The sequence below is a fragment of the Athene noctua genome, chromosome 5 (assembly GCF_965140245.1).
Source record: "Athene noctua chromosome 5, bAthNoc1.hap1.1, whole genome shotgun sequence".
Taxonomy (NCBI): Eukaryota; Metazoa; Chordata; class Aves; order Strigiformes; family Strigidae; genus Athene; species Athene noctua.
In genome coordinates this window covers 40,119,295-40,145,682 of record NC_134041.1, presented here as the reverse complement: position 1 = coordinate 40,145,682, position 26,388 = coordinate 40,119,295, and the positions used below count along the sequence as shown (strand labels likewise).

Sequence of the window (26,388 nt, the reverse complement as noted above, 5' to 3'; positions counted from 1 at the left end):
ATACAATGCTGCAATACCTTCCTTTCTGCTTTTGTTTATGAAAGCTGCCAAGAGGCACACACAAACAAGGGTTTTTATTTTCTTGTTGGTGATACTATTGTCATTCTGGGAAAGCAGTGTGTCCTAAGGCTTTGGATCCCCTCTTGTTTTATCCACCACAGAGAGTGATCCACAGCTATCTGTGCAGCGATATAAACAGACCAGGATTTGTTCTGTCTTTACAGTTTTATCAATTAGCAGTCTGATGAGCATTGTCTCATGAGAATTTTGGGGGGCTGATAATGGGCAGTTTGGACATGTACTTCCAGATACATTTTCTGAGAAGTTTGAATGGATTTGATGTGTTTATCAAAAACCATATCTGTAGAGCAGACATCCGTGCGTCTATCTTGTTTAGAGTGTGATTGACGGCATATTTCTCTCCTACTTCCAAGGAATTAACAGTTATTCTGAAAAAGCTGGTTTTAAATACAGGTGTGTTACTAACAGGTTCTAGAGGCAAGGTATGCAAGTTGGTGCATACAGGATTGTGGTTCAGTCTGTTGTGATAACTGGATCAGGGTTATAACTTTCAGATATTTCCAGCATAACTGTGGGGTTTGTTTTGGGCCTCTCTCCTTATCTCTCACACAAAGGATTACTCCTAAAACAAAGCTGTAGTGGGAACCAGCATACCTAATCCCTTTCATCATTGTTTGTGTGTTCTGGGAGAAGTTATGCGTTTAGTCTGTGGAAGACTGGTGAAATGCATGGGACAGTTGTCCTGTGTTACAGGCCACACCATCGCTCATGATGTGAGCTCGGAAACTGGAAACATTTAAGGTTCCTCAACAGTGGGGCTTGTACTGCATAGCTAGGGCCTGACTTTCCCAAAGCTTTCCTCACTCTTCTGTACAAATGACTAACAGGGCTCAGGATGTGCTTCCTGTGTCTCCAGCAGTTCATGATTTCTACGTGTGTTTTCTGGTGTTAGTACCTCAGTGAACTTAAGCCTTATTTAATACAAAGGCAGAGTACAAAGAAAAATAGCGTTATAGGTTGAGCAGCTGGATGAGGTGATGCATGTGTGCCTTGGAAGCAGTCATTAGGCAGATATTTAATTTTTCTGTGTGGAATCTTGGTTAGATGTGGAGCTTGTAATTCAGTAACTTCACTGAAAAATTACTTGATTAAATAGAAAAGTTATGGGCAGCTTTTGAGTAGTCTCATTTTTTCATGTTTTAGCAGCAAATTAGTTAACAGATTTTAGGATGTTTTAATGCTTTGTTATGAGCGGTGAGAATAGTAAAAAGAATAGTTAACTTGGAGCAGTTCTAAATGTTAAGAGTTTCTCCTCCTTTTGCTAAATATGACCTGTGGAATGAAGTCAGTGGTTCTTTATAGCGAGGCATGCTGAGTATGTTCTAAGAGGCATAGCAAGTGAAATAATCCCTAACATGGCAGTAAGACCCCTTTTATTTCCTTCTTGCAGTGACATCCTGTCTCATTTGTTGCTTTACTGCTTCAATAGAGTTCAGTAGTTTCCATGTTACATTCTAGTGTGCCCAATCTTGAGGACATGAGCAGTGTCCGGACAGAAGTCCTTTCTGAAGGAGGAGCGCCCTGCTAAAGCATCATCACCAAACTTCTTTTGTTGAAATAGAAGAAAGTTGCTCCTAACTCTCCAAAACAGGTCTACTGTGTCCAGTCCCTGGGAACTTGTAGTAGGAAGGGATAATCTGGATCATTGAATCTAGCCTTCTGCAGAAACAGGCAGCCATATCATGATTCTTGACACATAGGCATCAGGGGATTTACTTCATGTATTGTACTTGTGTCTGATCCATCACAGAAAATGGGAGCCAGCAACTGTTGTTATCGCTGCATAGTGACAGTGCTCATGGTTTCATGGCTTAGATTCTAGGAGACACTGAAGATATAAACCTGCAGGAACTTTTCAAGTCTCTTTGCATAGTATCCCAGTAACTTGTGAGTTTATTTTCTAATAAAAAAATTAGCAGAGAACCTTAGCATATGTTTTATGTGTAGAGCATAGGAAGCTTCGCAAAAGTTTGTGGCCAGGATGTGTCTTGACAGTCTTGAAATACCGGACTGTTCCTGTTCAAAGGGACAGTCTGAATAAACAAGGTATAGAACTAAAAAAAAATATAAAAAGCATTTCTCCAGCATTATATTGTAGCCTGGAGATGAAGCTGGAAACATAGTATAGCCATTCAACTGTGGTGAATAAGAATAACTTGTAGACCATAATGCATTAGGAAGCTACTAGACATGTGGATTGTATCATGCAAGATGAAGGGTAAAGGGATGGGAATTCCTTTCTAATGGAAAGGAAGCTTTTCAGTAAAGGAAAACAAAATTACATGATGGCCATGGGGTAGGGATAACCTGGGCATAAATATGCTCTTATTCCACAGTTGACCTATTGGTGGTTATCTGGACAAGCAATGAACAGAGGAGTTACCCATTTTCTCGAAATGATTGGAGACTGTCAGAATGAAGGCGTTGCCCATGCTGCTACTTCTCAGTTCTCTTTGGAATGTGGATAGTAATTGGAAATAAATACTTGTCCAAAATGTTTTCTTATGTGCTCTTCTAACATTATATTGACTCATACTTTCACCCCCCCCAATGCAGTTATGCATGTGTGTGCCTTGCCAAACACTGGTATAATCTGTGAAGGACAGTTATTTCCCAGGAATTGCTTTATTGCCTTCAAGTGTGTTGGAAGAAAATAGTTGGAGTAGAATTTGTTTTCTTTCTACCTTAAGAAAATATAGTTTACTTGGGTGTGTGTCAGAGTTGGGTGAGAATTCCATAAGCTGTAATTTAGTGTGACTTTTTAAAGAGACAAGTTTCTAGGTACTTCTCTTTGAAAACAAAAAACAAACACAACTTTTGTGAATAACAATTTTTTCTTTGGTTTTTATTTTAAATTTTCATATTAAATAATACTTAAATCATTAGATAAACAATGAATTATAGAAAGCATCCAAAAGCATGTTCCAGATAAGACAGCAGTGATAAACAGTGGGAGTTGCAGGATTAGAAGAGAGCACACTCATGTTTCCCAAAGTGGTGTTGAAAGCTGCTGTTGTATGCTGTGACATATCTGATTTGTGAAAAGCTTCACTTCACAACAGTTGTAATACGGAAATTGTTGGGCAAGCCTGAGTAAGCTCCTCCTCCTTGGACGAGCCTCATGCTCATGTTAATGTTCCCAAAGATATGTATGCACTTACATGTTCTAAATTGCATAGAGCTCAGATTACCTCTCCTGGCAGGGAGGACAGCCGAGTTACTATCTGTCCAGAATTTTTCAAAGCTGATGCTTCAAGCTATCTTCTCTGGGCATCTGACATCTTCCTGCTTCATTGTTGACTCCAGCACTACACTTACTGTGAGAATCAAAACAAGGTAATTATCATCTGATTTCAAAAGTAAAAAATACATGTATGTGTAGCGGAAAGAGAAACATTTCGGACAGTCTGTAAAGTCTTAGTGTTCTGAGATACTGTTAGATACAGGAGTGTAGATACTGGAATTAAAAATAAGCAGCAGAATAAAAGCTTAAAAGAGTTTCTCATCAGTATCAATAGAAAGAGTTTAGTTACGGTAGCTCTACTAACACTTTATTTGCAAATACCAAGTTCTGCAAGAAAATAAAAAAGTATGGATTGCCTTTTGGGTTTGATAATATCGGTAAAAATCAGTGCACCTTTTCAGTGCTGTCTCTACCAGTCTCAACACTCAAAAGTGCAAGTGGCTTTTCAAGCCCATTACATGAAACACACTAGCACTGTGTGAAATAGTCATGGTGTGGTGGTGGCCAGGTGTCTGCTATCTGTCAAGCTGGAGGACCCGACCACCTCTGAACATTCAGAAGGCTACTGATATTTAGCAGTGCAAGTTGTATAAGCCCCAGATGTGCAGACGCTTCTGTGTACCTCAGCTGATGCTAAAGAAAATGGGAACCAGCCTAATAGCTAAATTTAAATCAAATTATAAATAATTTTATTCAATTCTTTTTCCATTTAAAAATTAATTTGATTCAGTGATAGGCATGTGACTGCAAGCCCTGAAGACTGAAATGCTCTTTATCTAGACAGCAAGCACACAAGTGCCTTGACCCTTATCTAGAGGGACTCTTTAATCTATTAATTCAGTTTTTATGCGCATTCAGTTCTTGACCTCTCTGACTCAACTTCCAGTTAGTGACACTCATGATGTTGCTTCTGTGATGGAGACACCTGCCCATTAACAATGGGACTGAGCTGGACAACCTTTCTTTTCTCATCTAGGCCACTAAACAGGCAGATGGTGACAACATTTGGTCACCACTAATGGAGCTTGCATTTGAACTCTTGACCTAAAGGTGAAGGCCACTGTGTCCTATTAGAAATATAAGCCATCAAATTTAGTTTTAGTTGTGATACCTAGCCTGGGATGTGTGTGAAGTCAAACACTTCACAGATATGTGAAGGAAAGGAAGACACTTCTCTTCCATCTGTTCTTGCTTTTAGTGTTATATGTTATAGTTAACTCTTGTCAACTCTTCATCTTAGCAGCCTCTTGCTTAAAGAGTGTCTCTTGTTAATGAAAATTAACTATCAACGAAGTACACTCCTCCAAGATCCTAGCTCAGGAACAATTTTTCATTTTCCCATTGTAAAACACAGTCTTTCTCTCTCTCTCTTCTTTGTACTCTTCATACTGTTGTAATTTTTGCCTACATAATTAGTAAACAGTTTTTCTGAGAGATGTTTTTTCCTATTAGAAAGCAACCCCTGCAATTCTCTTGCTATGCTCTCTCTGGCTTGCCCACCTACAACACAACATGACTTTTTTTTCAGTGTTGTTGCACCTGTTGGTCTCTTTAAACTTAACATGTGCATAACTATCAATATCCAGTACTGTGCCACTACTTTAATTATTCTGTGGCCTCTAATACATAATTTGCTCTGTCTTTCCTCTTTATTTGTAAAACTGTATGTTTTTTTGAAGGCCAAAAGATGATGACTTTCCACTTCTTCCTTGAAAACCTCAGTCAAAGAGATTGGGGTGTGGCGGTGGAAAGGTGGTACTAATCCATGACTTCTGAAATATGACTATGTTTCTGTTTAGATGTAACAAAGATGGATATGCAAGTTAGTTAGCCCTACAAAGGACTGCCATCATGAGCTGACAAAGAAAATAAGTTAGAAAGTACCCTGAGGCTTACCCTGCAAGCACTGCTACCAGGTTGGCTACAAGATTCACAGTTGCCTCAAGTTGCTGATGGATCAGCAGTTTTATAGTATGAAACAACAGGATATACAATTTCTCAGTTTGCTTGTTTGATCATGTGCACTGCATTTTATCAGCTTAGGTGGTGTCTGGATCTGTTCATTTAGGTATCATTTCCAGTTTTAGTAGTTTTAGTCTTATAAGTATGAGCAATAGAATAAAGCAGGTTGAAAGATTAGAGGTGAGCATTTCAAAGCATATAATAAAAGGGCAAATATTGTTAGATGAGTTCATGTTTGATGTCTGTTTATTAGTCTTACTCATGTTAACTAACTGTGTCTGAGTTTAGGCATTCTCTGCTACTGAGCAACTAGCCCTTCTGTAGCACTACAGTGTGTATGTGATGGGACTTTCTGCAACTGTGCATTAGTTCTGGGGTTTCCCTAAACAGCCAGTCAGTGCAAGTTTTCTGGCCCATCAGTGTTGCATAAACCCACACAGTCTGCTCTTGCTTTCCCATACTTGCTGTTGCATTATGGGAAGCACGTTATAGCAATTATACTCCCAACAGATCAGACCACCTATGAAGATAGTGCTAGCTGGCAAATGTTAGTCATACATGCTCCCTGTTGAATCTCACTAGAGGGCACTCCTGGTTTTAGCATTAAAAAGATTCTCTAACAACTTTTATTTTCTTTGCTGGTACTGGAGCAAGCTACCTGAGTGGCTTTGGAGACTCCACCGTGGCTGTGGAGACTGATAAACTTTTGAAATTGTCTCACAAACAAGAAAGGAGGTGCTTTCATAGGAAGAAGTGAATTGTGAACCTTAAAAGATTGTAATTGTAAATGTATGGAGACATCGTGAGCTGGAGGATTTGGATGTTGTATTTTGTGATTCATTTTTTTCCAAAATATTTGAGATCTAGAGTTACTAACTGTATTTGTGATGTAGATGCCTTAAGGGAAGTTGTAAGGAAATTTTTTCTGACTTTTCATATTGACCATGCTGTCTGAAGTGTTATGTTTGCACTGAGCAAGGACTCAGCCTTTCTACTTCCTTAATAATTATTATGCACAATTGAATGATAACAAGTAGTAACTAAAACTTGATCTTAGAGGGCAGAGATGACATCTGATGAGGGATTTAATGTTAAGGAACAAGACCAAACTGCTAAATTCTGAAGGGAGCAGACCCAGGTTTGTAGTGCATCTTAAATCATGACTAAAGGAAAAAGGGGGGTTTAGAGTGCCATTAGTGGATATATGATTTTTTGGGAAACAAATTTTGAACTTTCAAACTCCCTAGGAACTACTAAACAATGCCTTTGTTGTTGTTGTTCTTGTTTAATAACACAGCTCATCCAGATGTCAATAATTAGGTAAAACAGTGTATCATCTTGATTGCCCAGTGGTGGGTAATCAGTGCAGAGCTGAAGACTGCTTTGTAAACAGCAGTTGGTGTGTCACAGGCTGCCTTTGCAGGAGCTGTGAGCCATGTGAAGAGATGAGATGCGGGAGGAGAGCTAACCAGCCAGCCACACCAGCATATGAGAAGCCCAAGCGTTATATGTTAGTGAAGGTGACACGAGGTGGTGGCCTGTCTGTTCCTGGGAATTCATGACATGCCTGCATGTCCCGAGAAGGGTGATAAGGAAGATACGTGCAAGAGATTTGCAATTCTGTTTACTTTCAAAGTTGTAAATCAGTAGCACTCTCCTCTATTAAAGCTGTACCAGGGCAAACAAGAATGTGCTAATGGTCTTGTCCAAAGTGTCATGTTCTTTGTGCTCCCTTTAAAAATCTGCACTAGAATAAACTCCCTGATAAGGACAAAGAGCCTAAGCAATCTCAGAGTCCTGTAATTTTTTGTTAATATATCAAGGTGGTAATACAGCATGCTGAACTCTAGGCTTGTTTTCTTTCAGGATATTCATCTAGGTGATCTTTTGTAATTTGGCTTTGGGCGTAGCTGAGAGATCTGTTTGTTTTACAGAAAACACTTGTATTGCAACATACTTCATCTAGATACTTTTACATTACCTGTGTGATTGGGCTAATTGAGCAGTTCATAATTTTTAGGTATCCCCATAAAGCCCCCGAAGAGTGTATTATCCCTATTCCACTGCTGTTAAACGAGTGCATAGGAAGACACTATGACTTGCCCAGGCTTCCATGGGAGAAATGACAGAGGAGTTGAATGCAGCTTCCCAGATCCCTTGACTAGGGCTAGAAATAATGGATAAATTCCTTCCATTGTATTATCTATGGAAAATAGGTACATTTGCACCTGTTAGTGTAGAGAATGAAGCTTATATAGATTACTGAATATATTACAAAAAAATATCCATGTCTTACAAAACTCAAGCCTCTGAAAAGGACCATATTTCTTTTTAGCAATTTTTGGAATTGAGTATATTTATATTTCACTAATGGGCAAGTAGAATGTACAGTAACATATTTACATACAACATTAATTATGCAAGAAACACTTCTAATTTTCGTAATTTTGTAATGAGAAACCAGTGATCATGTAATAATGAAGGATTCTCTTTTCAGATACTTTTAATTCTATCCAAATTAAAATTAATGCACTTCATAACATTATCACACAATTTCAGAAGTGTCAAGGAAACAAAGTTTCATTTTCAAAAATGAGGTGGGGACTAAAGAGTCTGGATCATCCTCCAAGTCATTGAAGACTCTGGTTTCTTAAGAAATTATCTAGACTCGCTGTATAATCAATGGACAGAAATGCCTATCTCCAGACAGCAATTCATGCCACCCATTTTTGACATCTCCCTTAGCAAGGGACAGATTGCCCTCTGAAAGTACTGCTCTCCATTGACTATTGATGGAACATGGATGATCAGTTTAGACTGTAGCCTCTCTATGAGATGGCTGACATTAAGAATCTATACCAACATCATCTCTGACAATGGGAAAGTGGAGGTTTTTGGTCCTTTTGGTAGGATCTTAAGGTAGGAGAAGGCTCAATAACTAAGCTAAAAGGTTTTTTTCCTCCTTTTTCTTTTTTTGCTGTGTGGAAATCTAAAGAACCTAAAAGGATGAGTCAACCATATAACCATATTCTATTGAAATCAAATTAATTTAAAATTTTTTTTTGAAAGCTTTACTTGCTTTTAAAATGGTTTTTTTACACCACCATATAGAATTGGAAGACTAGTACTTTCTATCATGGGCTAAAGTGTTGAGGAGAATTTTAGCTGTATTTTGTTTTTTATTTGTTGTTGGATTTTTTGGCCATATCATGATATATATATATATATTAAAAAAAGTGTGCTTTTTCGCTTCTCTAAAACACAGAATGTAGGGATCAATTCTGTACTACACACTTTCTAACAGTACACAATGTTTTTGGTATTTCTATTCCAAAATAGAAGCCAAAGTTGATAGTAGATCTGTATGATCTGTAACCCAGTCCCTACAGACCAAAATTAATTGCACAGCTCAGCAAATACTAACTTAACATACAAAGTTACATGTCTTATGGCTGTTTCTGAAGGTGGAGCAAATGCTTTTCATTTTTCTTATCTATTGTGCTACTTGTGTATAAGTTTGAAAGTAAAATTACTTTTTCCTCTGATTTGTCTTTTTCCTTTTATATTGGGCAAATTATTTATTGTTTCCTTTTTCTAGTAGAGCTTGAAATTAATTTTTTTACTACATTTCTTAGTGCAAAATCCATGACCACAGTGCTCAAAGAAAGAAAACTATTTATTTTTAGCTCAGACTACAGACCACAAGAAGATTTCTACATAGATTTCAGTTTTGTTTTTTAAAAAGCCACTGGTGCATGTGCATTTTCTTTAATTGCTGTTTTATAAAGTTTAAGTAACCAGCTCAAACCTTACATAATTATATATAATATTCAAATTGCAGTAGCATGATACAGTATGTTATTTTGCTATATTTCAATTTTCAGTAGTACCATATAATTAATTCCCTCTTTTTCCCTGAGACTTTAATTACTCTGTGTGCATTTTATTTATATTTTAACGTCTCTGTGATAATTTTATCACCAAAGCTTCAAGAATTTTAAGGAGTGTAAAGCTCTTAGTAGTTTGACTTATCATAATTCTCCTGTAAAAATATGGATTCTTTATTTTTCCCAAATTACTTGAAAGGGAAACACGCTCAGTCCATGAGACAGAATTCCAGGGGTGTTGCAAACTCAGTCATGGAGTTAGTAATCTACTGATGTTTGTTTGGAGAGTTAGGGCTTCTTTTTGTTGATGCTGTCTGCCTGATAATAAAGATTGTGCAGTCAAAACACTGCACAACAGTTGACAAATCTCTTGATGATACGTCTTGATTTTTTGCAGAGTTATCAATAGTTAAAGTAGCCTTGCTTTTGTTTTTTTAAGTTAAACCAGCTCCAACATACAGGGATGAAATATGTGCCAAAAAAACCACAGACCCTTTGCATAGTAATTTTTCTATCCTTAATTTTAAGTGTCAGAGCTGCTTTTTATCATAGGTTTTAAAGTGCTCTGTATCATGAGTTTCATGGTGTTAGTTTTAGGAAGAGATGCTCCTACCTCTGACTTTCAAATATCACACAAAGAACACCATTTTACATCACAGTGATAGCTAATGGAAGGAAAAAAGACTACAAATTTTGAAGAATCAGTGTTGAAAAACAGCAATTCTTGATGAAGAACCATAAATGTTGGAATACTTCTGAAGGCCAGGGCGGGGGGGCTTGAAAGCCGAGAAGGAATTCTTCATGACTAAGAGCATCTTTGTAAAAAATTAGGTTTTGTATTTCTATTGATCAGAGTAAGCTGGATAGTTCCAGGGATAATTAAACCTGGGACAGAGAGACAGCTTTATGGTATTGTGCCTAGTTCATTTTTCGCCAATAATCATTATCTTAAAAATAAATATTTACATTTGTGTTCAATACTTCTGTTGGGAAACATAGATCTGTAGTAACAGACTTATTTTGAGACTTGTGCAAACAGGAATTGCATTCCCTTGCAGGTTTCAGACAGAAACCAGTAGTAAATTATCAGGCTATAGGTACTTCATGCAAAGTGTCGATAATTAAAAACCATAAAAACCTGTACCTTATGTCTTCAGCTGTGGTTTATAGGCCTGGATGCCTCAGTGTTCGGGTTTTCAAGTTGAGACATTTTAAAGAAACCTGATTTCAGAAAGCAGAGAGCACCTGTCTTTTGAGGATGAGTCATATTAAGTACCAAATTTTGATAATTATTCAATATTTCTGATATTTTGCCCTGGTCCTATTAGCAGATGGATCTGTACTTGGTTTTAGAGAAAATGTTTTATCCTGCTACAACTTTTTTTTAGGGAGGAAAAGTTTAAGCATAATTGTCAGTAGAATAACGGTAGGCATTTTTGTAGCCTCCCTTAAGTGCAGACAATGTTTTGGGGTTAATATTTTGAATATTTGATGCAAAAATGTAAATTACTAAAATACTCTGCATCAGGTCTCCCATTTAGCATTATCCTTTCACACTGTGGAGTAAACTAATGAATTACAGCATGATTACATAGCACATAATTAACTTTGTAATTAATATGCAACTGCCACTTAAACTAAAGTACTGCTTATAAAGATGTACGGCAACAGTAAATCACAGGTCAGAAGTAGCACTTTGGAATTTTCAAAAGAATGAGAGTAAATGCAGAATCACTTACAGCAGCGGAGTAAGTTAATTAAAAAGCACATTAATTGTGAATGTCCTGTTTAATTTTAAATACCTTTGCTATTTCTTTTTCCTGAAGAAAGAACAAGTTTAAAGCCTAACTGGATCATTGTTTTCTTAGATGACGTATTTAAAAATGAGCAGTTGTTTAGCTTTAAACTGTCCTGGTTGTGATTAGGAATCAGTTAATATTCCATTCTTGTCTTGCTGTGTAGAAGGGTACGTTAAAACCAACTGCTTTTTACTTTGAATTAATTCCAGCTTTTTGATGTGGGTTTTTTTTTTCCACATTAAGTCAGTGAAATAAAGTTAGCCAAACCAACTCCATCCTTTGTCCTGCTGATTTGTTTTTAAGGAAGATGAGGATTTGTGCTGTGCTATTGGCACCAAAGAAGAATGATATGTGAGTTTGGTTACTTCAGACAAACTATTTTTACAGTAGCTGTCCACAATAGCTAGTATTTCCAACCAGGGGTGCTAATGCTAAAGGCCCTCATGCAAATGAACCGCACATTTCCACAGGCATCCAGAGCAATGCATTGGTAAAATCGCATGTCTTGCTGCAGGTTTACAAAGTAGTAGCGGGGAGTTCTGTTCCTTTCCCACACTCTTTTCCTTTCCATCTGTCTCCATGTGAAATGCTGTTGACCATGGCAGGGAATCAAAATCCCCAGGTGTGGCCACACTGTCTTGGTTCAGATTGTGCTTGATCAATGAAAACATCATTTAATATGGTACTAAACATAGTATGCTGACAGTTTTGTTTTTTTCAAGTGATGGGAATTTTTAAGCATCTTCACAATTTGTTTTCATGAAACATCACTCGTCATTAATACATACTCTTAACAGCCCTGATAAATATGTGTGTTGTTAGAAACATTAGCATAGAATAAAACCAGATTAAATTAGTTCCTTGTCTTCTCCAGGTGGCATTCACAGGAGGGGTTTTAGATACTGACTGACCTCAAGGTTACTCTTTTCTGTACTATGCCAGTTTAGAAGTAGAAATGGACACATGCTGGAGAGTTCTGTACCCAGAGGCCATGGGAAACTAAGTGTTACAGCTCTTCAACAGCTTTCTGACCATCTGAAGCTGATGGAATACAGGAACTACCCCTTTCAAGTGTGTCAGATGCTGTTGCATGCTGTCCAGTACTTCAGCATAGTCTCCTTGGTTGCCTTGATCTACAGGGTATATATCCTGCTTAGTGTCTGGTTAAAAGAAATTCAACAAGATATGTACCACAATAAGTAGGAAATGGCTACCCTAAGCATATAATGCATCTTTTAAAAGAATTAATGTTTTGTTAATGTCTCTTTTGTGAACCAAACTTATTTTTTGTGTTCAGCAATACATGACAAACTGCTCTAACTTTAGATCTTCTGTGTATCTGAAACGCTTTGATTTGTGTGTTCAGTGTTCATGGTGCCCAGTATATTGTTGGTTGCTTCATCCACATTATGCTATTTTTTTCTTTTTAAATGGCTAGCTGAAACTTCTGACCTGGAACAGAGAGTGATAGATGCTTCACAGTTGCTCTTCATTCTGGATAAATAATCATTCAGGCATAATTATGTGCATCTCTCAGTACTCATGAATACCTACTGCCTGCTTGAATAGCTGGGAGGGACTATACACTGCCTTTACAATCCTTCAGAACTGCCTTCTACTTGTGTTGTGTTTAGAAAAAAATAAACAAAACAAACAATGAAATCAAAACCACCCAAACAAAAAATAAGAAATCCAGATTTTTTTTTTCTGTTTGCTGACTTTGTTTTTCTTCATTGGTCAGTTGCTCAACAGGCTAATTACTATAAAAATTGACATGTAAGAATAAGTATCTTGAGTTACTCTCCAAGAATTAAAAAAATTACTGCAAGTAGAGTATGCACCATGAGTGGAATTTAACCTAACGGAACTTGCAGGGAGTTTTGTCATTTGAGTTTCATGTGTCACTTAGTGGGTCATAATATGAGAAATGGGTCAGTTTTATAATCATCAGATTTTTGCTTTAGTGGCTCAATAGGACAATGAAGCTTTAGGGAGGTGTCTTTTTTCTGAAAATGAAGCATGGTACATTCTTGGAGGTTTAGTTCTAGGCATTATGAACATATGCTTCTGAACTAATCTCAAATGTCACATTTCATGTATAAACCCTGGGGGATTAACAATGTTGGGATTCCCTGAAAGTATTCCTGGAGGTTTAGCTTAATGCTCTCTCCCAGGGAAGTGTCCCACCTAGTAACTTGATGAAGACTTCCAGGCCTTCCTTTAAGGCTGATCCAAGTAAGTCCAGGGGAGAGATGACAAGAGCAATAAACTGCAAAACAGTGCAGCTTTGAGATATCAAGTAAAAATCATGTGGCCTCAAAAAGTTGCAGTGGGTTCAACATGAGATGATTTTACATTAAAAATGGAGAGTCATCAACACCTGGTAGGGGAAAGATCATAGCTCCATAGTTATGATTGAGTTGTAACAGTTGGGAAAAATGCAGATGATTTAAAGTAAAAAAAAAAAAGTTAACTACCTGTCTGGCAAATGCTCACCTTTCTATTTTAAATATTTCAGTGACTATTCAAAAAAGTTTTTATTTAAAAATAAATAAAAATAGTAATAATTTTAAAATTTGCTGTTGTTCAAAAATAGAGGTGCTTGTGAGGGATGCTTTAGTAGGCTCTAACTGTAGAGGAATCCAATCTACAGCTATGTTTTTTAACAATTTTAGTCTCACTTGTAGTTTATATAATATGCTGGGGTCAGACAAAATTTCCTTAAGCCTCTGATAGAATGAATTCCTGTCTAAACAGAAGGGAGGGAGTTTTGCTGCAGTTCTCTTCCATCTACATGGATTTTTTTGCAATGAGGTTATAATATATGTTAACATCATGCTGACATGGACAATTCTAGCCAATAGGTTAAAATTGTTAGGTAGTTTGTCTTTTTGACAGATCTTGTCTCCATGTCTAGCAATTTATACGACCTTCCAACTCTGATATTTTCCTTGCCAGTGTGTGTACTAAATGGTTCCCTTCTACGTACCGGCCCCACTTCATTCTTAGAGGATGACAAGGCAGCCCATGCTTCGCTGAACCTGCAAGGAGGCCCACTGGGTCATCGTCAGTGTTAAACGCTGCTTTATTCTCTTGAGTGTTAAATTGCTTGTTCAGTTCTTGAGCATGTTTTGTTTAATGAATGTTTTAAGCTAATTTAAAAATTCAATTTCTTGCAGGTAGGGATGTGGCAATATGATACAAAATGTATCATATTTCCCATTATTTTTCCTTTATAATTTAGCACATGGGATGATTCATAAAAACCTAGGCCAAAGCTAGCCACGTTCTGCATGGTAGATGAATTAAACTACATAATAAAATCCTTGTTTCTGGAACAAATCTGCTAAATATCACTTGTGTGAACTTTTCTCCTGTGTTCCATAAAATTTAGGATTTGTTCAATCTCGCAAGAAAGTATCTACATGTGTTGGTGTATATATACGTTGTTGCTTCCCTAGCATTTCATCCTGTTACGTCTGTGCATGTGTGCTTATGTATGTATTTGTGTGTATTAATTTAATCAAAGCCTTATAAATAGCAGTTCAGTTGGTTTTCACAAGGAAAGAGGCTTACTGAAAAAAATTATATGCTGATGAATTATTTTTCACAGGTCAGTCAGAAAGCTCTTGGTAACTTTGCTTCTTAGACCCTCTAGAGGGTTTCTTCCCAAGCTGTATAAATAGCATTGCAGTTGCTACGTAGTCCATTAGTAATTTTCAACTCTAGAACAGGTGTGATGTATTAAAAGCACTTGCATTCTGATACTGAGGTATAAAGAAACTTGAGTTGCAGGTAAATAGAAACAAGTCTCTTTTAGAGTTTTGAACAAGTCTGTGATCAGAATCTAAAACAAGGGGGAGGGCGAAGATGGAAACTCTGAGACACTGAGTCTGAATGGGTGACAGCAATAACTAACTCATGTCCTTAGTGATACTTGAGAGACTTGAAAATAAATAAAGTGCCTATGGAAAAGGTAGCTCAAAGTAATCCTTAATTTGAAGTTTGCACTACTGGTGTTTTTTTGTGAGATTTTTTTTCCTTGGGAAGGAAGAGCTGCTGTCATAACTCCTTCTCCATGGCTTGATTTATGTCAAGAGAAGCAAAATCAGAAAAAATAAAAATTCTTAGATCTGATATACTAACTGCCTGAATTGATCCCCTTGTCCAAGATGGGACAGGAGCAAAAGGACTGCTCCTGCAGCATGGCCTGTTTTGTGCCAGCCTGCCCTTTCATTTCATACCCCTGCTTGGATCAGCCATGCATGCAATAGGCAGGAACCTTTTTAATCCTGTAATGTGGCATAGTGGGCAGCTAGACTTTTTTTAAAAAAACTAATCATCTTTCAAAAGATAGCCCTCCAAAATTCAGATTTATTGAACCCCAGTTACTCAAGGAAAAAAAGGTGCCAAAATGCTGCCACTCAAGGATGACAAAAATCAAGAGCAAAGGACAAGGAGAAGTTGGATAGAAGTAGTTTTATTCTCTGCAAGGTTTGAAATTGTCACAACAACAGTGTCTCTCCTTGAGTTTATCAGAATCTTTTCAAAGGGGATACTTGTTTCCTTTTCGGGGGAGCTGTGCATTGTTTCAAATAAGATGTTACACGTACTCCTGCGTGCTGAAGGCTTTGCTGCATGGCTGCTCTGCCAGCTTTGTATGCGTGTCACTAGCACGTCACGTTTGATCAGAATGAAAGTCACTCCAGAGTACATCTAATCAAGCAGGGCTTCAGAAAAACTTGAAGGCTATAAAGCTGACCTCTGGAGCCTGTAGTGTTGCTGTTGGGAACAAAGAAGAAAAGTGTGTAGCTTTTTGAGGTCTGTTACACTGTGTTGTAATAACCATTTAAACAAAAAATAAGAAAGCAAGGATATGAGTAGAAGAAAAGAAAATGCCATCTGGACTTAAACTTTTATCCAGATGTCATCTGGATGCACAGTGTAAGTTTATCATGTTAATTTAATTTTAAATTTGGAAGTCTGGATAGATGTTGGAAATTTTGCTTAGAAATTGCAGGAAGGGTAATACTAAATGTTTTGTCCTTAACTTATAGTAGTACATACATTAAAGATTTTATTGTATCAGTTTTCATTGTTTATATTAAACTGGCATGTGGTAGCCTCGATCTGAATTTTGATTTGTGTTAGGCAGTTTGTGTGTATTTGGTGGAGATAGCATCTACCCTGAGGAGCTCTTGATGTAACTGGAAAGCTAGAGGAGGTGAAGAAGTGAAGTCTCTGGTGGTGGTTAATCAGGAGAAGAGCTCAGGTCTCTGTTCACAGCGATGACTGGCTTTGCCCTGTGGTTATTGGAAAAAGTTTCTGGGCAGATACTTTTTAATAATGATGTTGATACGAAAAACACAAGACAACTTAAGTGTCTTAATTTATGCACCGCACTGTAAATAATTAATTAGCAATACTGTTTCTGTTTACATTGTGTGTAATAAAAATAGGAAGTCTGCCTGCTTCAGTTTGTAAGACAGTTGTCACTCATAAGTTGTCAGGCTCACCCCTGGCCTGTTCCAGTCAAAACAGCAGTGGTGATGATGGGAACTGTGCCCTCCTCTTCTGAACAGGGGAGATACCATGTTGACTCCATGTCTTTCCCATTGCCACAGCTGTTGTTCAGGCCCAGTTTAGCATTTGTATAGGTGCTGCTTTCAAATACTTGGTAGGATTTTTATACATCTGCTCGATACTTGTGTTCTGCCAAATGCCATTTCAGTTTTGCTTGTGCTATCACCTGAGGGTGAGAGACCTAGTGAAGGTGCAGCTAAGAGAGATCTGTGCTCTCAGAAACGCTACTGAAATCTGTTCCTAATTATCCCAAGAGGTTTGTGAACTGGGGAGGTGAAGGATCTTTAACCATAGAATTCATCAAACCTTTGAAGACTGAACTGTCTGTTAAGTTTCTTGGTAAAATGAAAATTATTTAATGGAAAGTGTAAAATTCTCTTGATTTGCTTGTAAAGTAGGTCTGGGACACCGGCAATTCTCAAAGACTGGTTTCAAGATATAAAGGTCCTCTGAAGTGATAAGATAATGAGAAAACAGAATGGGGCAGTGCATATGATCACGAGTGTTTTAGTTATAATCTTGCTTGAAGGCAATTAGACACAATTTGCTGTCTCAAACTACTGCAGTGTTTTGTGATCTAGGTGCCTAGAAGAATTTCCGCCTTACTGGAATTATGGGCACTTAGAAAACAGGAAAAGCAACAATAGGGACATGTGCAGCATTGACTTTATTGAAATTAAGGTTCTGCAGTTGGAACTAGTTTTTAAATTACATTGCTTTCAAAATCAACTATAGGATGTCAAAAATATTTCTGGGCTTCTCCATAAAGTTTCAGTAGTAATGGAGTTGTCACTTATTTGTGTTTCAGGTGCTTGAAAATTAGCTGTTGAGACTAACATAAATAGCAGTCACATTTCAAGCCTCCCAATATATTGTGTTCACACAGTGCTTCACTGCATATGTACAAAAAAAGTTTTCCTCAAGGGATGAACAGTCATTTGTTTTGCTTGTCCAATCCTGGATCATTTTACCCAGGCTATCAGCAAGGTTTCTTAGGACTTGGTGGTGACTTGAAATATTGGACATTTGTCTGCAGGACAATTCAATAAAATTCAATACCTTGGTTTTTAGTGTGTATTCTGCAGGTCCAGAAGGATTAATATGGATGGATCTCCAATCAGTTGCCTTAAAAAGATGATGATAAAATAGACTATAGAGCTCACCAAAACTGTAGTTTTGTTGTGTCTAGATGTCCAGTATCTTTAGTGTAAGTTATTTTAAAGAAATGGCACCCCACCAGCACTGAATTGTCTTAATTCAAAGTAAGTGGAGAGTCAGAGAGAAGCCCTATTTGGGTAGCCACTGAAAGCAGTGCAGAGAATATAATTCAACTGCCAGTGACTACTCTTTCTCTGGGTACAAAAATTCACAGCCATCCAATTTCTACCTTATTTCTTCAGCTATGTTTAGCCTTTACAGGTTTTGCTGGTCCTCCCAGAATTTTATCTTGCTTCCGTTCTGGGAAGTTGGGTAAATCTTTACTTAAATTTCATCAAAACAGGCCAGAATAATTACAGATACCAAACTTATTAGAGCCTGTGTCCCAGAGCAGCTCTTCAGTTGTGCTAAAGACTCTAGGGACTTTGTTGATTGAGGTAATGCTGCTTTCTTTCTTCTTCCCTCACCCTGCGAGATCGTCTCCAAAGGAGTGGCTTACCAGGAATCACTGGTCTTGGGAGCAGTTTCTTAGTTGTCATGGGATGAAAGAAAAAGTGAATAAATCTTAAGGTTATGGACCATAAAGAGAAGTTACTGTCTGCTTTGACTATATGCCTTCTTCACAATTCTAAACGTGCTGAAAAAAAGGAGTAAAAATCTATCCTAATTCCTTTATTGGGAGCAGTATAGTTTGGGGATGGGGCATTGTTCTTTCTGTTGCCACTCAGTAATGAAGAGTTTAAGTTGTAATGATACAGTATCACAAGAAGAAATCAGCCGACAATTTCCTTCAAATGCTGCAGTTCAACTTCCAAAACATTCCTAGTTTCATCAGGTAAGAGGGCATTCAGTGTCAGAATGCAAATCCTTCTAATTTCTAATTCACAATGGACTTGAAATGTTTCTTGCTAGGAGCGTTTCTTTGGGCTGGCCCAAGAGGTTTTGACCTCTGTCATGTAGCAGACTGGTTCACCAGAGATGTTGTCAGAGCATAGCAAATACAAAACAGTGTCTTCACTTCTTGATAGGTTATTGTTAAATTGTTGAAAATATTTTCTCCTAGTGCCATCTCTCCTCTATCTTTCTTCTCTCCTGCTTCTGAGACCACCTTTGTACAGATTGATAGGGTTGTTACTGTTCCCTTTAAGAAGTGCTTTATTAGGTTGTCTTCTGTAGCTCATCTTTCAGATTTCAAGCAAGTAACTTGGATGAATATGTCTAGACCAGTTGGCTTTCTTTAGTAGCTGGTAAATGTCTAGCAAGAGCAGGGAAAGTTTACAGTTCACACACTCTATAGGCTCAGCCCCCGAAATGCATGTAAGCCAGATGATACTAGCAACACTTACGGTGCATGGCAGTATTCGGTAGGCAAACAGAGAATTTTCAACAAATACTTTACATCCTGCCACAGAACCTCCAGAAAGAAAAGAGCTTTCATTAGGTAAATAAGTGAGCATCACATGCCAGGATGCAAATCCTTTTGAGTTCTTAGGCTCACCTGATTTCCTCTGCAATCCTCCCACTGAGCCTGAAAGGTGGGAAGAGGTGTTAGATTCTGTCTTGGTTTAGGAATTTGCAATTTATCAGAAAGGCTTTTTTTTATAGCATTGTTGTATGAGTGATCAGGGACACTGGTTATGAAATGATGAGTGCAACCCTGCAAGCTTTTAGGAATGGCTCATTTGCTTGTAGCTGTCCCGATGAGGATTAGCATTTCTTACCTGCAAGCTACAGTACATTTAATAAACCACTGGATCAGTGGATTCTGCTGTGCAACTGTCAATGTTTGTTCTAGCAGATCTGTCTATATTGGAGTGTGCAAAGCCTCTGAGAGCACTACAGCAGGTCTGTCAGCCCTGGCTCCCCAGGAGTACACTTCTATGCACTTTTGCCTTTAATTTTGTGTTATTACCTCTTGCTGTTTTAAACTGCAGTGTCCTTTTCCCTCCATGCTCTCCCTAAAGATAACAAGCTGACTGAGCTGATGACACTAGGAGCTGGGTGGAATGCAGGGAAACCAACCTTGTAATATAAGCATGCAGCAGGGCAATTACCTGAACCTGGGATCTGCAGATGGTGCTCTTGGTCTGAGGAAACCAGTCATTTCAGCCAGCGGGCTGGAGGTGAGGACTGCCAGTGCAAGAGGCAGTTCATGTGCTTTATGGCTAGTGCTGGCCGGTGACCAACTTGTCCAGGCTTGAAGGAGCACTCTCTTTAGCTAGAGATGTGATAATTTTACGTTCTTGCGATACCACTCTTATTCAGTGGGGTTTTGTTTTATTTTTATGTCATACTGTAAGCATAGGTCATATCCCAGTGCTCTGTTGTGTTTCCAGCTACCCCTACCACCTTTGCTTTTGTAATCAGACTGCAGATGTGCTTCATGATTGAACAACTTCTGCGCATTGCCGCTCCTCCTCCCAGAGGAGTCCAGCAGGCTTGCTTATGCAAGCTGTCATGCTGTCTTTTTTCAAAAGCATGTGTGGGTTTGCTTTTGTGTGTATCTGGCTGGCTGTTCATGCCTGCATATAATAGGCTCTGTATATAAAAATGTTCCCAAGCACACGGCTGCGGAAACAGCTTCCTTAAACCCGACAAAACTGCCAGCCCTTGCAGCTCAAGCCACCATAAATTACAAGAACCTGCTCCCACCTTGCTGAAGCTGTGCCTGCTGGCAGTGCACGCAGGCTTGCTTTCCCCCTCTCACAGTCAAAGATGATAGAAAGTCTTCTGGGGATTACTGCACATTTGTAGAGCAACAATGGAAAGCAGCACAGCACAAATATCTATTCTTCCTCACCCAGCATAACAAACGCTGCTTTGTCTCACATCTGGCCCTTTTTAATAGCTCAAAAGCCAACAGCAGTAGCTATTTAGCAGCTTATGGTAAATAAAGCTTTATTAAAACAACTTCCTTTTTCAAATGTTTAATGATTAAAATGGCCTTTCACCTGACATTTAATACATTTTTTTTTAGTACCATATGTAGCAGGGGAAATAAAACAGTTGTCATGGATAGATATTAAACTTTTCCCAGAAAATAATCTTTAAGCACATCCTTGAAAATTCTCTTAATGAAAAGCAGAATTAAAGACCTTTTACTACTGTGTGAGGACATACACCTGTATATCTGTGTCGATGTAAACGCATACGTGCTGAGCACCATCCTACCTTTCGGTTTTTGACATCTGCCAGGAGGTCTGTGTTTTGAAGGTTTTTTGCTATGCTGCAGGAGTGCACTAGCCTCATACTGAAAAGGAGAATTAATGCAATTATACGCGATTATTAGTATTAATCCGTGTGTACACACAGAGGTATGTTCATATAGTTCAAGAAACAACTTTTTCAAGGATGTTTAATGTGAAGGAAAATGTCTGGTGGAATTGGACGGGTTTTGTGTCTGGACTGGCCCATTTACCGGACGCTGAAGAAACCGATGTTTCTTAAATTTGGCACTGGAGGTGGCAGGCTCCCGAGCGCCGCGGGGCCTCGTCTGACCCGTCTCCTCGGGGCTCCGCGCGTCCAGGCGGCGGAACGCGCCTTTCCCGCCGCACAGCCTCGGCCGGCCCCGCGCTGCCTCGGGGCGGCGGCGGGCGGCGCGGCCCTGCGGCGCCCTCTGCCGGCGCGGCGGGGAGCGAGCTCCGCGGTCCCGGCTTCCCCCCGGACCCGGCGGCAGCGCCCGCCGCCCGCCCGCGCCTCGCCTGGTGCTTCCCGCGCAGCGGGCCCCCCCGCTGCCTCCGTGCCGCGGGCCTCCCGGCCTCCCGGCCCCGCACTCTCCCCGCGCCGTTAGCCAGCGCGGTCCTTTCCCGCCCTCGTGCTAGCTTGGCTTGTTGCTTGATCAAAGTCACTTATTAGATAAAAATTGTCTGCCCTCTCCTACGACCCTCAGCACGCTGGAGACATGCAGGAAATGATTAGTCTTAGATGACTGAATAAACAGTGTTAACCAGCTTGTGTGGTGGGATGGGCCTGGGAGAGGAAGAGGGATGTTTGAAAACTGCTATGTTGAATTCCTGCTTAGGGGTCAGGTTTTTTTCTCCCTTTCACTGTTACAGAGGAAATTTCTGAAGCGATAATGGTTTTTTGTATGTCTTTTCCATGTCCTTCCTTCAGCTGCGTGCTTCGAAGTGGCTCCAGATGAGATGTTGTTAATTATAGCAGCCACAGTTCCCCAAAGGGTGGCTGGCAGCGTGCTCTCCCCTCTGGAAATGGAAACCCAGCGTTATGCGTTGCTGCTGGCCCTCAAACACCTTTCACAGCAGCCGTTTCCCTGCCTCGCCTGTCTCCTTGGAATGTCTGCCTTTCCTTCTCTGCTTTCAAAACAGCTTTCTGGTGGAAAGATTATGTGCTAAAAACTTGATTTCTCAAGAAATGGCACACTCTTGACCGGATGAGGGGCGAGTGGCAGTGCTCAGGCTTGGTCAGGCTGTGGGGCCTGCACCGCCCTCGGCTGGGCAGCAGGCAACATGTTTCCAGTGAGCCCTGCCCTACTTCTGTGTCTGCTCCGAAGTGAGGAAAGAAAATGTGTGAGAGGGGAAGAAATGCAAAAAAAGCACCGTGTGAGAGAAGGTCGTGCCTGTTTCAGTGGGTGGTCCAGGTCTCCCATGACTCGGTCCATTGGTCCTGGGATGGCAGAGTTCTTGCTGTGGATGGCAGCCCTGGCCATGAGGAGAGCTCATCCCAGAGCAGAACTCGAAACCACACTTACTTTCAAACTGTAGTATGTTTTTAGATATGTCAGTGTTTTGAAGCGGTGCTGGAATGTTGAAATTTTTTTTAGGAGGCTGCTTAGGCTGCCTTAGGAACTGGTAGGGACCATGTTTTACTAAATTGTCCTTCTTAAATGACTTATTCAAAGTCCAGTTTCTGATACAGTAAGTGCAAACTCCTGATTTGAACTTTCAACTAACAGAGTGTAGGAGAAACTTGTGAAATTCTCTTTCTTACAGCTACTACATAATTTCATTTTTTTCAGTATTAAAGAGGGTTTTGTAGTAATGGTCTAAGAAAAAAGATTTAAAAAAAGTCTTAACAGGTCGATACATCTGTTCCTTTAAAAAAACACAGTCTCCATTTTTGAGACATCATAAATATGCAAATGAGGGCTTTTTAATTACTGCCTAGGGCTATAAACTCACATGCTAGAGGGGAGGGAAGAAGGAAGGCAGAGAATAAATCACATGAGGTTTTTTTTCCTTCTTTTTTTTTTTTTTTTTTTTAGAAAGAGAGAGATTAGGTCTTACCTCAGAAAAGACATCAGAATAATGGGACTTTTTATTGCTGAATTACCAGAAGGTGCTGGGAGCATTTATTTTTTTGTTTATCCTTTTGGATGGAGTTAGCATATAAGGCAGTAGTGTACGACCTTCTGGCTAATGTGTGCACCAAAGAGAGGGGATTTGATACAAACAACCAGGTAAAATTCCTTTCTCTATCCCACTCTGCCAGTATCCTTAATCCTGATCAGCAACATCCCCCACTGTCTGTCGAGCTGCTCACAGTGCCTGAATCTTAGCATGGTTTCTAATGCAGGTACACCAGAGGCAAGCAAGAGACCCTGAAAAGTCTTGTGACCTGATAAGCACTTGGCACTTAACCGAATAGAAGTATGCTCTTATTCGGCCCTGCCAGCCTTTCTGTATCTTAAGCACCATTATTTTCAAGTCAGATGATCTTGCTGCTACCTTTAAAACATCATGAGATTGACAAAAAGGGTGTTTTTTTAAATTTCAGGATGTGGGGGTGCATGTGGGGAACAAGACCAGTGTAGAGTAGTAGTTGTTGTAGTAGGCATAGTTACTGAAAATTTAATTCTGCTGGTATTTTTCCCACACAAAGTGATCTGGTATCAAAACCCTTATTCTGCTTTGGTAAAACTTAAGATCCATATGATAATTTTCACTTTCCACATTTAATCTTTTAATTCTTGCTGAGGCCTGTGAAAGAACAATTTTCAGATAATAATGGTTTCCCACTAATGAGCTCCGTGGTTTTTATAGCAGAAATGACTTAGAGCTAGTATACTCACTGAAAAAATTATTCTGTTTGATGCTTTTGTGATGTATCTGAGAGAAAGGTAAAAATTAGTCTTGTGGGGGTGAGGCAGGTTATTTCAATAATAAAGTGTGTCATTGTATGTGGTGAGGCTTCATACGTACAGTTTTGGCTGTTTAGTTCATGCAACAAATGTTTACTGCCCCAGGGAGTTAGTGGACTGAGGGGTTTCTCTGGACCAGAATAGAATAAATGAGCTTGGGCTGGTGGCAGTAAAGGGCTGGCCGGTGTCTGTCCATTCAATGAGGGGGAAGAGGTGGAGGGAGACTGGCAGGGCAGAGACTGTTTTAGCCAGAGAGCACTACCGATGTGAGAGCAAGTGGAGTTGAGGATGGAAGTGAAAATACTTCTAGCTACTAGGGGAAGGGTGAGAGTCAGAGAGCGCTTTTCAGTGGGAGCCATTGGGTTTTAAGAGCAGAACTTTTTCTGAGACTGAATTTGATCAGTTTATGACAGAAATTTTATGGCATATCTGTGTAGGAGAGCAGGGGATTGTGCTCCCAGTCCTTCCTCCAAGAGTCCTGTCAGGCTCCTGCTCAGTTGTGCAAGTTAGTTCTGTGTGTTCTGCCCTCTGCTTTTTCAAATGGGCTTTGAGAATCTATGCTGTGTGGGAGAAATAACAATTTGAACAAGTGCAATAGTAAGCTGTGGTTCAAGTAGCTGATAGCAACCTTTAATTTTGTTACGGCTAACTGGAAGGCAGAAAATTGGGGTGGTATCATACGTACAGTTCATAAATCAACGTGCAGGATAGTTTGTTGGCATGAGTGACAGTACATGAATGCAAGTCGTTGTCTTTGTCTCTGTAAAATCTATCTTCGGTCACTCAGCCCTGAAGTATATTGCCAGTAACACCAGAGGCAGCTCCTGATGCCACTAGCCATGAGTCTTGAGTGCTGGTGTGTCTGGCTTTACTTAAAACCTGTGTTTTCTGGCAATATAGAGTATGTCAATATAGCTGTTGCTTGGGATAGATATTCTCTTCAACTTGGCTCCCAGTTTCTCTATGTGGCTCTATGGCACTGAGGAGGTTAAATAGGTAATGCCAAAATAGACAAAAATTGTGTTACAAAGTCAACTAGAAATACGGTGTGTTGCTTACTGGATCATTAAGCAAAAATGTCCCGACTTCTTAAAAAAAAAGCCTGAGTTTTCATTTCTTCAAATATTTCAACAAAAATCTGTGTGCGTGTATACGTTTGTATTTGTTTTCAGCATGTCCTTCTCTGTCTGTCCTGATATTCAATTAAAATGCAGATAATGTGTCCCAACGTAAGATGGATCACTGCTGAAATGGTGTCATGTCTGGGCTAGCTTATCTCTTGATAAATACCTCTGCTGTCCACTGAGAGATTAAACTTCATGACTACTGAGGTCTGTTTGGGAGTCTTACAGGCAGATAAGACTGTGGTACCCGCTTTTAATAAAAATATATCAATTTACATTTGCCAAAGGACCTTTTGATGGCATTTTCTATTGAGAAGGTGGCAGTGTCATAATCAAACAATAATACTTGTATGTGAAACTGGCTTTTCCATTTCATAAGTATTATAATTTATTGACAGGAGTGCTTTATTGAATGCTCTTTGTCTAGGTTGTGGAGATGAGGAGCTTGAGCTGCTGTTACAAGACCTCATTTAGCTGTCTAGCAGAAAAGATTTCTTTCCCTGAGTCTAATCCGATAGGAGCCATGGAAGAACATTATCAGCAAGGTACAGAAATCTCAGGCAGTTTGGGTGTGTGGGACACACGTGGATGCTGTGGTCTGGAGTCTGTCTCGCTGTTACAGCTGTGCACTCAGGGTTCCCACCAAGGGGAAGACTCTTCTCCTGGGGGTTGAGCATGGCTGGTGCTGGATGTGTACAGGTGCTTTAACTGAAGAGATGTTGAGTCACATGTAGTAGGAGTGGTGAGCAGCCAGCTTCTCTAACCAAACAACTGTCTGAAAAATTTGCTTTCTCTTATTTGTATGTAGGGAGTGGAAAGGAGTTCTGTCATCAGCAGCTCTCTGAATAACCAACTGCTCAGCACCACTGAAGAGGTTAATGAGGGAGAGGTTTCTGTGTGAGTCCAGAACCTTGCTTGTGCTAGTATAAAGCATTATGTAAATACAGCATTTGGGTTTATATATCTGAATCTGTGCCCACTCCCTGTTTGTGAGCATGAGGGTACAACTCCTTGGACTGTACTGCTCTGTTGCAGTAAAAGGATACAGGAATTTGTAGGCAAAGACTGTTTTCCTGTTCCAATAAACCGTATCTATGGTTTTATTTCCATTTTAGATGCCATGAAAGCAATTGAATCAGCAGAGTATACATATATATGTGAAACATCTCTGGGCCAGTGAGAAGTGAATTCTAGAAACAACCACTTAAAACTACCCAGATTACTAAGTACAAGCTGGAGTCTCATGCAGTTCTACTTCAAACATAAGTAGAAGTCACAGTGCAAGCAGTTTGGTAATATGAATTATAGATTGAAATTGTTGATTAGTTGTTGGCTTCTGTTTTTATGATCTGCTCTTCTGCCACTTCAAGAAAACTATAAGGCAAGGCCAGAGAGAGTGAATGGGTAGAAGGGGCCTAGTGAAATGCAAACCATGCCCACACCAGGAGGCTTA

At 39.4% G+C, this 26,388-nt stretch overlaps 1 protein-coding gene across 13 annotated transcripts in view; it reads left to right on the top strand.

Annotated features, from left to right (window-relative positions):
- ZMIZ1 (zinc finger MIZ-type containing 1) overlaps positions 1-26,388 on the top strand; it is a 363,155-nt gene that overhangs the window by 165,634 nt on the left and 171,133 nt on the right. For 2 of the 13 annotated variants that reach the window (XM_074907135.1, XM_074907138.1), the window contains one exon: positions 25,363-25,480. The exons of the other annotated variants lie outside the window; for them this stretch is intronic. The gene's annotated coding sequence lies outside the window, so the exon portion shown is untranslated. The remainder of the gene's footprint in view (positions 1-25,362; positions 25,481-26,388) is intronic. 13 annotated transcript variants of the gene reach the window in all.